At 43.3% G+C, this 12,308-nt stretch overlaps 1 protein-coding gene across 15 annotated transcripts in view; it reads right to left on the reverse strand.

Annotated features, from left to right (window-relative positions):
• Positions 1–12,308, reverse strand: part of ZMIZ1 (zinc finger MIZ-type containing 1) — a 352,884-nt gene that overhangs the window by 163,585 nt on the left and 176,991 nt on the right. Inside the window, exon 4 of one of the 15 annotated variants that reach the window (XM_067000625.1) lies at positions 6,110–6,291. The exons of the other annotated variants lie outside the window; for them this stretch is intronic. The gene's annotated coding sequence lies outside the window, so the exon portion shown is untranslated. The remainder of the gene's footprint in view (positions 1–6,109; positions 6,292–12,308) is intronic. 15 annotated transcript variants of the gene reach the window in all.

The raw sequence follows: 12,308 nt of genomic DNA on the forward strand, positions 1-12,308 counted from the left end.
TAATGAACCAACAAGCAAAATACCATATTTCTGGTTGACTTTGTAATGCAATTTTTGTATTTTTTTGGCATCATCAATATAAACTCCTCACTAACATGCAGCCGCATAAAGAAACAGAGAGCCAAGTTGAAAAGAGCATCTATCCCACGCAACAGATACATAGCCATAGTCTACACTGCCAGAAAACACAATTCTCAAGTAAAGCCAGATACAGCAGTGCTCAGAGATGGGGCTAATCACATCAGGAGCTGCCTCTGGAGTTCCCGGCAAAATACTTTGGGGCTGGGAGACTGCAGAGAGATTTTACACAAAGAAATGATCATGACTTGCCTTTGTGTACTGCCACTCACGCCAACAAACAATCTTATGCACTGATTCATGGACTGTATGTAAAATAATACCCCAATTCTGTGCCTTAACCGTAAGCAAAAACGAGGCTTGCTGTCAGCTACCTGAATGGCAGCTTGCCCTTGTATTTGTCCAAATTGTCACGTCTCCCACACGCAGAGGTTTCCTGAAGGCCATTTGTGGAGGGGCAGGGTACAGACTGTCAAACGAGCTCACCTGGCGGCCAAGGGGAGCCCCCGCTCTCCTCCAGACAGGTCACTCGGTGTCTTTTGTAAGCTGATCAAATCCAGCCTTGAAAACAGTTCTGCTTTCGACACCCGGTGGCTCCCACCGAAAGCGCTCTCTGACTCACCCTTCCCCTGGCAGCCTGAAGCATTTCACTTCCATCCCACCACGCGCTTCTCACACCATTTGTGCTCTCTGGCTGTGCCTCCTCCCCTGCCCCAGCCCTGCGCTGCCAAGCAGCCCCCATCCCTCCACAGCCCTGTCACCAGCCCTGTTCATCTGCTCTCTTCTCCTGAAGAGACACCCCTGTTCCCCCCATGCCCCTGGCCAGGGGACGTTGGCTTGAACCAAACAACCCAAGCTGTACGTAGGAGGGCTCACCTCACACAGTGACACGAACACTTACTCTGCGTTTGGAAGATCCCTCCTCATACACTCCAGACTCATTCTTACCTCTCTCTCAGACACATCACAGGAGCATCAAATAGGAAAATCCTTACAGTGACCATACTGGGTCTAAGGCATTTTTGCTATAATAAAAGCGGACCTCATTAGTGGGAAACCATTATTATCTGGAAATTATTCTTTCATAGACCTCAGCTAGAATTAAAAGATTAAGCACTGAAAGTGAAAATTATCATATGGATCTTAAGTTTTACCACGGCAGAATAAGTGTTTTGACACCAGATCAGATCATTTTGCCTGAAAGAAAAATATCATCACAATTACATTTCCAGTAGCTACACCTACTACAGCGATACGACCGCACACCGGTCCAGATCCCCATGGGCACATCCACATCCTGAAATTTCCAAAGTGCCTTTTCTGCTGATCTCATACTGTTTTGAAAGTAGCAGCAAGATCACCTTACTCGAAAATAATGGTGCTTAAGATACAGAAAGGCCGGCAGGGCAGAATAAGAGCAGATTGGCACTCAGCTAAGTGCCGAGCGCTTATCAGGTCACGAGTGAAAATGACTTTGCCGGCTCTCCTGCTCACCTCTGGTGCATCGGCGTTAGAAAGCACGCTAAGATTCAGACACAGCAAGTGGCTCAAGGGACAGCAGGGGATGTTGCTGATCGGGATTAAGGGCTCTGACAGAACGGGATAGAGAAGGGAATTGCATGGGGTGCTTCGTAACAAATCCCCTCTGTTTCGTGCACACATCAGCCAGAAAGGTCGTCCGCTACTGTTTTATATGCTATCTCCATCCAAAAGGATAAACAAAAAAGAAGTGTTCCCAGCACCTTCTGGTTATTCAGCAATAAAAAGCCCCATTCTTCTGCTGTCTTTTCTGAGGGAAAGACCCAATCTCCCTCGCTCTTAAAAAAAAAAAAAAAAAAGTGAATTATTCTTTGCCTTCCTTCTTCCCTCCCCTCTAGCATGTGAGTTTATAGCCCTAGGCAGTAATTAAAGAGCCCTCATTTACATATTTATGATGTCTCAAAAATGGAGAATGTGTTTTTTTTAAGGAACAGATGTATCGACCTGTTAGACATTTTTTTAACCCTAAGTGTATGGAATCCTTTTTTTTTTTTTTTTTTTGTCAAACCATTCCTACAAAGCACTCTCCAATATTAAAAAGGAATGAAATCATGTAGTGGCTGAAAGGGAATTTCACAAGCTTCTGCTACGTTGTGTTGGTTGAAATTTCAAGCTGCAACTTTGCAAATACTCTGCCAGAAACTGGACTTCCAGTAACACGTCTGTGAAGAGCAATTTAGTAAAACATGTTCTCTACCAGCCCTTCAAAAAAAAAATCCAACATTTCAGCGCTGTTTCAAAGAGCTGATGTTACAGAAAACACACCACAACTTGAAAGTAAATATGGTGTTAGTTCAGGGTTTGGACGCTCAGAGGAACACACCCGAAAACAAGCAGCAGCGAGGCTGCTCCCCCTCTCGCCTGCCCCTTGCTTCCCTCCGTCCCCCGAAGCAGAGAAGCGGGCAGAGGACTTGTCATCTGCTGTCCTGAGCAGGAGTGCAACTTCTTGACAAATTGAGACCTTATTGAACAAGCTTAGCAAATCCTTGCCACCACAAAGCCATTTTGAGAGTGCTGGAGAGCCCACTTGGAAAGCCAAGAACACGCTAGTGCGTCTGGTGGTTAATAACCATATGCCACTGGGCTACTTAAAGGCGTACGTCGTTAAGTGACAGCTGACTGCAATCCCTTCGGCGCATCACGTGCTACTTTTAGATTTGGAAACAGAGAGATGAACAAAGTGTTCGCTATGAAAAATGATTCCCAAAATAGTCCTTTTAAAATTGCTGAGGAACTATGAAGAGTGAAAGCAAAAGGAAACAAACGTGAGCATTCATTTTGTGCCTTGTATTGATTTTTCCCTTTCAGAGAGGTAAGGGAAGCCATTCCGCAGGAGATGTGCTGGGCAGGGAGCACAGCGGTGGTGGGAGACGCGCGGTGGCTGAGCACCCCGGCACCCAAGGAACAGCACTGAGTGACCGGGTTTTAATTTTTATGCGGGTCAAGCACATTGGCAGCCGCCCTGTGATGAACAGGATCTCACTCGGAGCCATTTGGAACCACTCAAAGGAAGAGGAGCAAGAAAACCTAACAGGAAAAAAAAATGTTGTAGGGGGCGGCCAGGGGCCGGAGCCCCACGTCCTGCCGGGCAGGGGGCGACAGCGGCCGCGACACCTCCCGGGCGGGCGGGGGCCACGTCGCGACCCCCTGCACGCCCCCCATGAACGCGAAAAGCCAAAAAAGCACCACGGAATGGGCAGACCCCGCGATGCCACACTCATGCCGGCACGGAGTCACGCACCGATGGCCTCGCGTTGCAGGAAGCATCCTCGGCTCGAGCCTGCCTTGGCAGAGACTCATTCGCAAAGAGCCTCTTAAATGCTAGCTTCCTTTCAGGAATAAAACTGCAAAAAGTTTAATATTTATCCATGACAACTGTTTATTTCCTCTGCTAGACAGAGTACCTGGGAAAAATAATAATACTAAAAAAAAGCAGCGCACAAAATGTCAGGTGAAAGGCCATTTTAATCATTAAACACTTGAAAAAGGAAGTCGTTTCCATAAAGCTTTATTTTCCAGAAGCTGCTGAACAGCTACTGCTATCAGCTTTGAGCTATTAGAAGGGGCCAGATGTGAGACAAAGCAACGTTTGTTACGCTGGGTGATGAAGAATAGATATTTGTGCTGCGCTGCTCTCCATTGTTGCTCTACAAATGTGCAATAATCCCCAGAAGACTTTCTATCATCTTTGACTGAGGGAGGGAAGGCGAGCGTGGTGTGTGCCTGCGTGCGCACGCCGCCAGCGGGCACGGCTTCGGCGAGGTGGGAGCGGGGTCTTGGAACTGATGGTGGCTGGGGCTGCGAGTGCTGCCAGTGTGCCTGGCTTTAAGGAGGCTTCTTCCACAGCCGTGCGCTTGGGAACGGTTTTAGATACACAGCCCGTTATATGCAGGCATGAACAGCCAGCCAGAAACACACAAAAGCTAACCCACACATGCTTTCGAAAAAAAAAAAAAAGGCAGCGTGACAGCTTGCATAAGCAAGCCTGCTGGACTCCTCTGGGAGGAGGAGCGGCGGTGCGCAGAAGTTGTTCAATCATGAAGCACATCTGCAGCCTGATTACAAAAGCCAAGGTGGCAGGGCTGGCTGGAAGCGCACGCAGCGCTGTCATAAGACCTGTACGGAAAGTACAAAAATAAAAATAAGCCTCCAAGAGCAGGACCGCGGGCACGTAATGATTTTGCATCTCTGGCTCAGGAGAGCGCTCCCTCGGGTCTGGGCAAGTTGGTTGGCAGCCAGCGCTCAGCAGAAGGCACAGGAACCATCCTCCCCTGTGCTGGCAGCCCGCCCCTCCGGCCAAAATGACTGGTTTCTGCAGACCCCGGAGAGCATCTGTGCTGCTCCCAGGTCTGGGTAATCGCCCTGCTGCATGCGTGTATTACACGGTTAGTTTCCCTGCATCCCACCCAGCTCTGTCAGCTCATTATCTATAGGGAGAGCAAGGAGGGAAAGGCACACCGCAGTTTATAACAGCAAGAGGTAATAACACAAAATTAAAGGGACAAGTGCTGGGAAGTGCGCTCCTGGAGAGCCAGGGCTGCCAGAGCCACGGTGGTGCTCTCGGAGGCTTTGCACACTCCAACACCGATCTGCGAGAACAAACACTGACAGCTCCACAGCAGCATCCACTGATGCAGGGGTTTATTAAATGTACTGTAGCTTGCAGGTAAGAAACGCTAATCCTCATCGGGACAGCTACAAGCAAATGAGGCATCCCTAAAAGCTTGCTGTGTTGCACTCCAATCATTTCATAACCCTGATCGCTCAAATAACACTGCTGCAAAAAAAAAAAAAAAAAGTCTCATGGAAAAACTGCAAATTCCTAAAATGAGAGGGAATCTAACATCTCTTCCTCACCCTTTGGGCTCAGTGCAGAGGAAATCAGGTGAGCATAAGAACTGAAAAGGATTTGCATTCTGGCATGTGATGTGCACTTATTTACCTAACAGAAGCATGCTCCTTTCAGAGGCTCCGTTGTAAGGCGTAATGTATTTGTGGGAAATTCTTTGTGTTTGCTTACAGAATGCTGCGAGAGGCGCGAGGTGTTCTTAGCATCACCTGGCTTATATGCATCTTCAGGGCTGAGCACACAGAGTTGTCTACAAAAAATGCGTACGAACTACAAACCTTTTCCTGGTCTTGCCAGACAATAATCAGCTGCAAAAGAAAGCTAAATGGTTTGGACACGTTCATCCAAGTCACTTGCTTCAAAACTGCAAGATGAGCTATAGAAGACAAACATAAATATTTTCTAAAGGTCCAGAGGAAACAGGAACAACCAAATTTGTAAACAGATGATCTCAGGAGAAAAAGAAAGATGGAGGGGAGATGGCACTAGCAGCAAATATTTTTTATCAATTTAACAATAAAGTATCAGAAAGTGAAGATGCTATTTTATATTTGCCATGCTCTGATAACATCTCTCTTGAACCAGACAGCTGCTATATAACAAACCTAGGTCAAAACCTCTTGGGCCACCCCAAAGAAAAGCTCCTAGCAAGAAACATTTCAAATCCACTGTGAATTAGAAATGAGAAGGATTTGCATTCTGACACTGAATGCCCTCTTCCTTATCTGATGAAACTAGGCATGTTTTGGAAGTTGAACTGCAGCATTTGAAGGAACCTGCCAATTTCTTCTTGCGATACAGCATCCTCATGAGCTAAATTCCCCGTGACTTGGTGGCTTCGGGAAGAACATAATCCCCCAACCCCAACTGCATTGCACCCAACACAGGAATGAGGACAGATTCGAACTTTTTTTTCAGCAAGATTAGCATTGTGAAGAATGCATATATAATCAATTAAAGTAGTCTGTAATTTCTCTTTATAGCCTATAAACATAAGATTTATTCTCCTTTTCTTCAGCTCTGTGAGAACCAAAGAACTGCTCCCAAGACCAGTAATTTCTGGTAAGCCACCAGGGAATGCATCACTCTTGGAGACACTCACTCAGGGAGAGGGAAGGAGAGGAGGAGGAAGAAAAGCATTACCTCAATTAACAAAGTCTCTGGAGAACAGAGCAACTTGACTGCTGCTTTGGGACACAGGCTCTAATAACTTTGATATCTACCATTATCCTGGTCTCTTCTGATGAATTTTAAGTAAAGATTTATCCAACTCCCCAGAACAGAAGCGAGATAAATTCCAGGAGGACCAGCAAAACCTGTAAGGGCTAAATATAGCCGAAGAAAGAAGGTAGAAATTAGATGGCTGTGATTTTTTTGTAGCCAAAGAAACAGAGTACTTGATGGCATCTGAATTATATTTTCTGCACTGCTTTCAGAGTTTAGTGAAATGCAGATTCTCGCAAACTCTCAACTTATGTTGAATTATGACAAGTTAGTGCTGCGGCTGCACACTTTTTTTTTTTTAAAAAAAGCAAAATTAAACTGAAGATATCAGACATGTATCTAGACACAACAAAACTTCAGTTTTGGTGAGCTCTATACTCTATTTTATCTTCATTTTAAGACAGCTGATCTGAGAGCCATCCCATACTCATCCTTCTGGACCTGCAGAAAATGCATTAAAACCCAAGATATTTGGTTTTATTGAATTGCCCTGCAGACAAATGTCCAGTATTTAAAGTCTCTACCAATTCCTAAATGATAAGAAACCTTGCTGACAGTCTGAGTAAAACGATTTAGACTGGACATGCAAAACAAATGACTGTATCCCTCAAGGAGAGGGGTTCTGTGCATTGTGGTGCAGCACTGTGTGAACACAATATTGGCTTGAAATGCGACTGCTATGTATGTTAGTCTCCACAGTTAATACTCAAGCACCCAAAATGTGACCAAAATGACAGATGCATTGCCTCTGGAACTTTTTTTTTTTTTTTTTAGGAACTCCAGAAATATTTTTTCTCATCCCATAGTTAATTTAAAAACAGTGCAAATCCAAAAGTAGTTCTAACTGCAGCACCTTCACTCCAGGCAAGTCAAAGCTGCACACATGCCTACTGTTTTACTATCTGTACCATAGTTTTTGCTTTTCTTCTAAGTGCCCATAATTCCAGTGAAGTAGACACTCTCCTAGATACCTAGATCACAAAGCACTGCAGGAGCTTTACGGAGCAAAGTCTGCTGCCCTCAGGACAGATTTTCACTGGAACACCAGTGATCGCTGGCACTGCCGCCTTCTGGTTTCTCACTATCTTATCACTTGGGACGACCTTTATATCTAGAAACTAGTCGGTGAGAATTGCCAGTGTCACAGACCTACTTAACAGACAAATAAAGAGAATTTTACGTGTACCAAGCAATAAGTTTCACTCTAACAAGAATCTTAACAAATAATTTAGTTTTCAGAAGTCTGATGGATTCCCTGTTAAAAGATATCACCTGCTCTGTCCACAAATCTCTTGGGATAATCAGGAACAGATTTCAGTAGCATTTCTTCTAAAAGCACAAGTCTCGGTTAGCCATACCTCCATTAGGTCTCACCCTAGGTCAGCAAATCCAGAACGGCATTTGGCAGAATACAACATGGACACCAAGCAGGTGTTTCAAAATCCTCTCAAGTGTTTGAAAGCAGCAACTATACAAATGCTAAATTGGGCTTGAACAAAGACAACCGCGAAGGAAAAGGCTAGGAATTGAGGTGGTAGCCCTGTTAAGGAGAGGAGTGCACGCTTCCTTGCACCGCCACTGCCATTTCCACTGGAACAAGCCAGGGAGCGAGCTTCAAAACCCTTGCCAGTGAAAATCGTCCTGAATGAACTGAAGCATGCTGACTTCCCATCTTTATTACAGACAATGTAAACAGAAATACTGTTCCTAATGAATTATTTACAGTGTGGTCCATAAATTAAGATACCTAGACTGTCTTGTGTTTTTCATACCACATCATTATTACAAGGTATCTTGCCCAGAAGCTTTTTCCCATAACCTCAGGGTAAAGCCAGCCCTGCGAAGAGAGAGACCTGAGCTCTCCTCCTGACTAACAACCTCCCAGCGCTTCACTTCTCCAGCTCCTTTGGCTTTCCAATTACATCGAGAGCTCCTCAGGGTAGATGCTATCTCCACCAAATGCACATACAGTGCCTAACGCACAAATCACAATGCAAACCGGGGCTACAACATGCTAATTTAGCATAAACAATGAGAAGCGATAAAATAAAATCTTCGGTGTAAGTACTACTGCAACATAAGGATAAAACATCTTATATATATCACTCTTCCTGGAATTTCAAGACAAATTCTAACATCCAGCTACACTTCCAGATACAGAATTAAATTAACCTGATAAACTTACACTATGCATCCAGATGACATCTGGATTAAAGTAGTTTAAGTCCAGATGGCATTCTCTTTTCTTCTACTCATATCCTTCCTTATTTTTTGTTCAAATGCTTATTACGGCATGGCGTAGCAGACCTCAAAAAGCTACACACTTTTCTTTTTTGTTTCCAGCGGCAACGCTACACACTCCAGAGGTCAACTTTATAGCCTTCAAATTTTTCTGAACCCCTGCCTGATTAGACGTACTCTGGAGCTACTTTCATTCTGATCAAACATGACGTGCTGGTGACACGCATACAGAGCTGGCAGAGCAGTGCAGCAAAGCCTTCAGCAGGCACAAGGAGGTGCAACGTCTTATTTGAAACAACGCGCAGCTCTTCCAAAAGGGAAACAACTCCCCTTTCAAAGATGCACAGTACAGCTGTGGCTGTACTTTGAAGGCAGACTGATATGCCACGTTCTCACTCTGATGAACTCAAGGAGAGACAAGTTGCTGTGACAATTTCAAAACATGCACAGAACAAAACTGTTTCTGCTCACCTTCTCCCTTCTTATCCTTAGCTCTTGATTTTTGTCATTCTTGAGTGGCTGCATTTTGGCACCTTTTTTGCCTTTTCATTTTCCACGAGAAGGAACCCAGTTTGCACACACATTTTTTACTGCCTTCAATAGCCTTGAAAAAATTTAGGGGGTCACGCATGTCATGATCTAGCAATGTTGTGACTTATTTCCACTGTCTATTCATATAAAGCAACTTACACATCTGCTGTTCAGTACCTGCTCATATGAGCACCAGTGATCTGCACAACCACTTCGTAAAGCTGAGCAACAAAGCTGTGTGCTTTTCAGAAATGTTAACTAGGGAAATGCCTCACTCAAATCTTGACTTGGTCTAGGGAGCCAAACTTGCTCGACTACAGTTTTGATCATACAACCTCTTCTACAGCGGAGAAGCACTGCAGGAGCCCCACTGCAGGTTCTCCAGGTGGCTTGTCCAAGGCGACAGCATGGGCAACTTTGAACCCTTGACTTAAGCATCAGACAGTGACCTAACACCTATGTTCTTCCTCGAATATAAGAAAATGTTAAAAGCAACACTATGTTGTCATATTATTCTTCTAGCTGATGTTAAGAATAGAAAATCATTCTCTAAAAAGTACTAAAGCCAATCTGATTACTTTTCTCACTTATATTAAAGTCTCTCAAGCACCATTAGGGCCAAAGGTTAGTTTATTGCTGTCACCCATGCAGGCTCACTGTATCAGGGCTCACCTCTTAGAACACAATCTTCACTCTCTTCCCCTTGTTTTATTTTCTGTATATAGAAAGAATTAGTTTGTATTACCTGCAACTTAAGTTTCTTTAGACCTCAATAACATAATGCAAGTGCTTTTAATAAATCCCACCTGTTTTCTTAATGGCCTGCATGCAAATTGCACTGCTTTACACAGCTACCTGAAGAAAACCTCTGCCTGGGCTAAGCAGCAAAGTACCAGGAAGATTTCCAACAGGCCTGTGAAAATAAATCACCAGTGTAACGTTTTTTGAATGAGCCCCTTTTCGTGGAAACCAACTGAGCTGTTATTTATAAGCCTTTGATTAAATTAGCACGCACGAATACATACATATGCACACATGTGCAGACATAGCAGGATGAAATGCTGGGGAAGGAGCGATCTCTATATAAGAACGCATGTAAACATTTTCTTGCAAGGCTGAACAACAAATCTTAAGTGCTACAGTATGCATGAAAGAAATTCACACAAGTGATATTTAACAGATCTGTTTCAGAAACAAGGTTTGTATTCTGCAGTTTAATTCATCTATCATGCACCATATGCCTAGTTTTGGCCTATTTTCTTCTGGAAAAAAAAAAACAAACAGGTATGAATAGCAATGAATAGCACGCACTAAATTATAAAGGGAAAGCACTCAACACAAAAAGCATCCTTTAGCACCAACGAGGACCCACGTCTCAGCGGGGCACGGCCAGCCTCGTCCCCCCAAGCAAGCAGCAAGAACGGCGCATGGAAGGCAGCCATTTAGGGCACTCACTTGCAAGGAAAATATCAAAGTTGGAAGGTCACATAAATTGCTAGACATGGAGACAAGATCTGTCAAAAAGACAAACTACCTAACAGTTTTAACCTATTGGCTAGAGCTGTCCATGTCAGCATAATGTTAACATACATTATAACCTCAGCACAAAAATATCTGCGTGGATGGAAGAGGACAGCAGCACAACTCCCTCCCTTATCTTCTGTTTAGATAGCAACTCGTTCTAACAGAGGCTGCAGGAAATATTTCCTCACTGTTTTTCTTCCTCTGACTCCAACATATTCTAACTATTACAAGTGAAAAGAAAAATATTAACATGTTAAAAACATAACTGAGGATTCCTCTACAGTTATAAAGTTTATCGAAGCATCTGTCACAAGGTTCTCTACTTTTGGACAACGGTAGATTTTTATTTATTTATTTTTACATAACAGTTCTCCTGAATAGTCACCAAAATATTTAAAATAGAAAGATTGACATTTGCAAGACAGGAAATTAACTTCTTGATATTTTATATTATCTGCATTTTCTCCAACTATTACAACTCAATCATAATTAGGGAATTGCCCCTCTAACAGATGTTGATGACTCCCCAGTTTCAGTATAATACTATCTCACTATTTTACTGATATTGTGGCCATTACCGCTTTTCTAGGCCATATGATTCTTACTTGCCACCACAAAGCTCTGCTATTTTGCGATTTATTGCTTTTGTCATAACTCCCCTGGCCTTATTTAGATCAGCGTTAAGAGAGAAGGCCTTCGGGAAGGCCTGGAAGTATTCGTCAAGTTAGTAGGTGGGACTCTTCCCTGGGAGAGAGTATTAAGCTAAACTCCAGGGGTACTTTCAGGGAATCCTGATATTATTATCCCCCAGGGTTTATGCATGAAATGTGACATTTGAGATTAGTGCAGAAACATCTGTTCGTACTGCCTAGAACTGAACCTCCAAGAAGGCACTGCACATCGTTTTCAGAAAGACACCTCCCACACAGTCTCATTTCCCTATTCAGCCACCAAAACAGAAGTCAGATGACTATAAAATTGAGCTGTTTCTCACATTAAACTCAAGTAAGAAAACTCCTTACAATTTCCATTAACTTAAGACTCCATTCACAGCGTCTACTTCCCTTCATGAAGCCTAATTCAAACCCTACTTCCAGTGTGTTTTTTTTCTTGGAGCATAACTCAGGATACTTATTTTTACCCATCCATTTCCGTATTAATTAACCTGTTGAGCAGCTGACCAATGAAGAAAAAACAAAATCAGCAAACAGAAAACAAATTTTGCTGGAGTATTAATTTTTCTTCTCCTATGTTTTCCCCTCTAAAACACAAAACACCACAATGCAAGCAGAAGCCAGTTCTGAAGGATTTGCAGTGGCAATGTATATTCCTCCCAGCTATTTAAGCAGCCAGAAGGTTTTCATGAGTACTAAGAGATGCACATAATTATGCCTGAATGATTACTTATCCAAAATGAAGAGCAACTGTGAAGCATCCATCACTCTGTTCCAGGTCAGAAGTTTTCAAGCTAGCCATTAAAAAAAAAAAAAAAAGCAGAACATGGAGGAAGCAACAACCAATATACTGAGTACCATGAATAGAGAGTGAATACACAAAGTGCTTGAGAATTCTGTGGGACCTGAACTGTTTTGTATTGCTGAACGAAAAAAAAAATTAGTTGGGTTCACCAAAGAGACATTAACAAAACATTAATTCACTTAGAAGATGCATTATATTTTCAGGGTAGCCATTTCCTGGTGACTGTGATATATACCCTGCTTTATTTCGTTTAACCAGACAATAAGCAGGATACACCCAAAAGCGGATCAAGCAGTTGAAGGAAAGTATTCTGAAGCTCTGAATAACACACTACAGCATCTGA

Source organism: Anser cygnoides, chromosome 7 (genome assembly GCF_040182565.1).
Source record: "Anser cygnoides isolate HZ-2024a breed goose chromosome 7, Taihu_goose_T2T_genome, whole genome shotgun sequence".
Classification (NCBI taxonomy): domain Eukaryota; kingdom Metazoa; phylum Chordata; class Aves; order Anseriformes; family Anatidae; genus Anser; species Anser cygnoides.